This window comes from Dermacentor variabilis, chromosome 3, assembly GCF_050947875.1.
Source record: "Dermacentor variabilis isolate Ectoservices chromosome 3, ASM5094787v1, whole genome shotgun sequence".
NCBI classification, from domain to species: domain Eukaryota; kingdom Metazoa; phylum Arthropoda; class Arachnida; order Ixodida; family Ixodidae; genus Dermacentor; species Dermacentor variabilis.
In genome coordinates this window covers 70,823,993-70,829,766 of record NC_134570.1, presented here as the reverse complement: position 1 = coordinate 70,829,766, position 5,774 = coordinate 70,823,993, and positions in this window count along the sequence as shown.

Here is a 5,774-nt window from a genome sequence, read left to right as displayed (position 1 = left end):
ATAAGCAGGAGGAGGCCTGGAATCGACATCGGAACGAGATGAAGAGAAAGCGAATCGCCCAGGAAACAGACGAACAGCGCGTCGAACGACTGGCTAAACGCCGCAACATAGCTAGACAACCAGAATAACCTGGACTTGCAATCAAGATTAACCAAGGCTAACCATGCTATGCTTTCGCTTCGTATATCCTGGCATAGCCGAGCTAAGCCACTGCCAATTTTTTTTATGCACTCGTGTGATATATCCAGTATCATAACGCGGTCTCCGCAGCGAACTTAGTTCTGTTTTTCTGTGTGTTTAGGTTTGTTTAGGTGTTTTGTATTGCTTTAGGTTTATCCATTTATGACTATAGTCAGCTAAAGGTGGTATTCGACGTACGTCTGCGCTAGAGAGCAGCACAATTCAATCCTTTAGATTTGAAACCTGTCACGCATATGATCTGAGTGACCTTTCTGTACTTCAACATTATGAATCACCTTTTCCACATTTAAGCTCACATCGTCACCGCGCCCTACCTCGCATTCACCTCTCAATGTTTGCCCTCCCTCACCTCAGCCTCACCAATCTTCGCTTTTCATATAGATTCCGACTGGGCTTGAGTCATGCCCGGTTTTTTATTACTGGGAAAGAAAATGCAGAAAAAAATATGGCAACTGTTGAAAATTTTTCTTGCACAGGTGTGACGCAAGTGCGCGAAATAAAATGACGATTGTGACGTCATGCTCACGTAACCGGCGCTGCGATTTGGACACGTTATTCAAGTGAGTTATGTTGTTTTCTTTTTCTATGCTCACAATTATTTTATTGGGATAGTAAGTATAGGGACACTCCGAGCGAATTTTCGCAGCTGCTGTGCTCTATCCATATAAAGTCCAAGTGTGATAAGATACTGTAGCGTTCCGAGTGCCGTATGCTGTGGGGTCGGGGGAAAGAGTGCGAGCGTGAGTCGAGAAGGATGTTGGCTTGATGCGCGCCCAGTATTGGCGGCGAGGAGTTACGGAGTCACCATCTATCGGAAGCGCCTCGCTGGCGTAGTATGAGGGATCACGTGGCGCGCTCCTCATAGGTTTTGCTGTGACCACGCGCGAGCTCTCCCGGACATTTCTGTAAGTACTTTCGAAACGAGAGAAGATTTTACTGTCTAAATAATAATCTTGGGCAAACTGAAAACACAGAATCGTTTACAGACGCTATCTCTTTACCGAATACGTACAGTGAACGCCACTGCGCGCAGTACGTCGGCGCGATGAAGTCTCCCGAACCGGCTTCTTGCGTGAAAGGTAGGTAAACGCTGAGAGCAAACTATGTGAAATTTGTTCTTATAGTATTTGTATAACTAAATGGAGCGTAATAGAATGAACCCTCAGTGCAGCGACCGACTGCGCGTCTGCATGCTTGTCCGCGCACTGTATCGCTTTCGCCGCGTGCGCGTTTTCGCACCGTGCCTTGAGCTTTAGATCGCAGAATATGAGCATTTGACAGTATACAAGCAACCATTGTTGCGCGGGCGCTATCAGAGCTGTTCAAAAATAATTTCTTTGTAGACACTTCGACGCCTACGGGGACTGTGATGTGCCGTCGCGACGATTCAATCTTTTTTTGTCTTCTAAATTTTTGGACGTTTCAATATTATTTCTCGAGTCGCGTCGCACTGTATCTATATCGGTGTTCTTAGCGTGCGATTTCCGGCTGCTTCCTTTTTTTTGTAATCTACTGTATTAATTCATAACACACACATGACAATATGCCATGCTTTTTTTAAAAATGTGTTTCTTACCGCTCCCGTTCCACTCCAGTGAACTTGCCAGTATCTATAGCATCGACAAGTTCATAGACCAAACCGTCATGACATTAGTCGGGCACCGGACTCGGGCGAGCGTCTCAGTGCGCGTTTTCCGAACATCGCACCGGAGCAGAAACCTTCCTCGCGTCTGTGCTTGCTGCATACCCGAGTTGTAGCCGATCACTGTTTGCCGGTTTTATGTTTCGCGAGCCAAGCTTCACGCAGCTTCTTGTCCTGCGGCTACGTGTGAATGAGGCTGACACAGGGCTCCGTTGCGTACGTCCGGCACTGCGGCACCGAGCAGTAGCCTACCATGTTGCACGCCTTCAAAGGTAGCCACTACCTATTGTAGTGCTTTCAAATGTTGTCAAGCAGACACCCAAGGTGGTAAAGCCTCACCACTTAATCAGAACCGCAGCGCAGGTGTGACATTAAACTTTCGTTTTCAGCTCGCTTCGGCGCTTCCGAAGCAGCCGACGCGTCCGCTATGTCCACGTGATCCCTAATAGCACGTCACGCCGACGGTGGCACCAGCTTTTCCAGTGGTGGAGCTCGAGGACAATAGGAGGTAACGTGGTCAAGCGCCTGCTAAAAGGGGTTGGAGGGACAGCTGAGCGGCGCCTCTCCTCTTCTTGCCTGGCTATGGCTACGTGTGGGCCGGTTAAGCATATACGCGGCCTGCGCGCGCTATCTTGGAAGTAATCTGCGGTTGGCGCAAAGACTGGACGAGCCGAATTTGCTGGTGGTTTCAGGTGCTCTGTCTTCGCGCACGCCTAGTGGTGGATGTCGCGCACTCTCAAGTTTCGGAAATGCGTTGAAACGAGAGCAGCACGATACGTTATCTCCCCTTTTCCCTCGGTCTTCATCACGCCAGAAATGTGACAGCGAATGTTCGCAGTCAACGAGTGATATCTGTTCATGCTTGCCTGTGCACGCGTGGCACCAGGTTTGCTACTTGAATTAGTTAGCGAATGCTTATTTCAATCTATATTGGCGATAAAACATTCATCTCACGGAAACTTGTAGGGTTTGTTTGTTGATATTTAATGAAGCCATCGTAGCGCTAATAAAACAGACACAAGAAAGGCAAGACCGGACAACACGGACGCACGTGCCGTATCTTGGATGTAACCCGCGGCGGGTGCAAAGACTAAGGGCGAGCCGGTATAACCAGTGGCTTCATTCGCACTAAGTTCCCGCGCGTAATCTCAAGGTCGCGTATTCTCAAGTTTCCGAGGTACGGCGAAACGAGAGGCGTTTACTACTGCGCTTCCGGATTCTTCACTCCAGCGTTGCGACAGCAAGTTTTGGGGTCACCGAGTGAGATTCTTGATGTTTGCCTGTGCGCGCGTGACATCATCATCATCATCCGCATCATCATCATCATCAACAACAACAACATAATCATCATCGTCATCATCTTCGTCGTCGTCGTCGTCGTCGTCGTCGTCGTCGTCGTCATCATCATCATCATCATCATCACCACCACCACCATCATCATCATCATCATCAGCCTGATTACGCCCACTGCAGGGCAAAGGCCTCTCTCATACTTCTCCAACTACTCCGGTCATGTACTAATTGTGGCCATGTTGTCCCTGCAAACTTCTATATCTCATCCGTCTACCTAACTTGCTGCCGCCCTCTGCTACGCTTCCCTTCCCTTGGAATCCAGTCCGTAACCCTTAATGACCATCGGTTGTCTTCCCTCCTCATTACATAACGTTACCCCTTAACGTTACACCTATCATTCTTCTTTCCATAGCTCGTTGCGTCGTCCTCAATTTAAGTAGAACCCTTTTCGTAAGCCTCCAGGTTTCCGCCCCATACGTGAGTACTGGTAAGACACAGCTGTTATAAACTTTTCTCTTGAGGGATAATGGCAACCTGCTGTTCATGATCTGAGAATGCCTGCCAAACGCACCCCAGCCCATTCTTATTCTTCTGATTATTTCAGTCTCTTGATCCGGATCCGCAGTCACTACCTGTCCTAAGTAGATGTATTCCCTTACCACTTCCAATGCCTCTATACCTGTCGTAAACTGCTGTTCTCTTCCGAGACTGTTAAACATTGCTTTAGTTTTCTGTAGATTAATTTTTAGACCCACCCTTCGGCTTTGCCTCTCGAGGTCAGTGAGCATGCATTGCAGTTGGTCCCCTGAGTTACTAAGGAAGGCAATATCATCAGCGAATCGCAAGTTACTAAGGTATTCTCCATTAACTCTTATCCCCAATTCCTCCCAATCCAGGTCTCTGAATACCTCCTGTAAACACGCTGTGAATAGCATTGGAGAGATCGCATGTTCCTGCCTGACGCCTTTCTTTATTGGGATTTTGTTGCTTTCTTTATGGAGGACTACGGTGGCTGTGGAGCCGCTATAGATATCTTTCAGTATTTTTACATACGGCTCGTCTACACCCTGATTCCGCAATGCCTCCATGACTGCTGAGGTTTCGACTGAATCAGACGCTTTCTCGTAATCAATGAAAGCTATATATAAAGGTTGGCTATATTCCGCACATTTTTCTATCACCCGATTGATAGTGTGAATATCACTGGCTGGTCCTTTGGTTGACGGAAGTCTAAGGTGTATCTGATTCTATTTGCAATTACCTTAGTAAATACTTTGTAGGCAACGGACAGTAAGCTGATCGGTCTATAATTTTTCAAGCCTTTGGCGTCCCCTTTCTTATGGATTAGGATTATGTTAGCGTTTTTCCAAGATTCCGGTATGCTCGAAGTCATGAGGCATTGCGTATACAGGGTGGCCAGTTTCTCCAGAACAATCTGCCCACCATCCTTCAACAAATCTGCTGTTACCTGATCCTCCCCAGCTGCCTTCCCCTTTTGCATCGCTCCCAAGGCTTTCTTTATTTCTTCCGGCGTTACTTGTGGGATTTCAAATTACTCTAGACTATTCTCTCTTCCATTATCGTCGTGGCTGCCACTGGTGCTGTATAAATCTCTATAGAACTCCTCAGCCACTTGAATTATCTCATCCATATTAGCAACGATATTGCCGGCTTTGTCTCTTAACGCATACATCTGATTCTTGCCTATTCCTAGTTTCTTCTTCACTGCTTTTAGGCTTCCTCCGTTCCTGAGAGCATGTTCAATCCTATCCATATTATACTTCCTTATGTCAGCTGTCTTACGCTTGTTGATTAACTTCGAAAGTTCTGCCAGTTCTATTCTAGCTGTAGGGTTAGAGGCTTTCATACATTGGCGTTTCTTGATCAGATCTTTCGTCTCCTGCGATAGCTTACTGGTATCCTGTCTAACGGAGTTACGACCAACTTCTATTGCACACTCCGTAATGATGCCCACAAGATTGTCGTTCATTGCTTCAACACTAAGGTCCTCTTCCTGAGTTAAAGCCGAATACCTGTTCTGTAGCTTGATCTGGAATTCCTCTATTTTCCCTCTTACCGTCAACTCATTGATCAGCTTTTTGTGTACCAGTTTCTTCCGTTCCCTCCTCAGGTCTAGGCTAATTCGAGTTCTTACCATCCTATGGTCACTGCAGCGCACCTTGCTGAGCACGTCCACATCTTGTATGATGCCAGGATTAGCGCAGAGTATGAAGTCTATTTCATTTCTAGTCTTGCCGTTTGGGCTCCTCCACGTCCACTTTCGGCTATCCCGCTTGCGGAAGAAGGTATTCATTATCCGCATATTATTCTGCTCCACAAACTCTACTAATAACTCTCCCCTGCTATTCCTTGTGCCTATGCCATATTCCCCTACTGCCTTGTCTCCAGCCTGCTTCTTGCCTACCTTGGCATTGAAGTCGCCCATCAGTATAGTGTATTTTGTTTTCACTCTACCCATCGCCGATACCACGTCTTCATAGAAGCTTTCGACTTCCTGGTCATCATGACTGGATGTAGGGGCGTAGACCTGTACAATCTTGATTTTGCACCTCTTATTAAGCTTCACAACAAGACCTGCCACGCTCTCGTTAATGCTATAGAATTCCTGTATGTTACC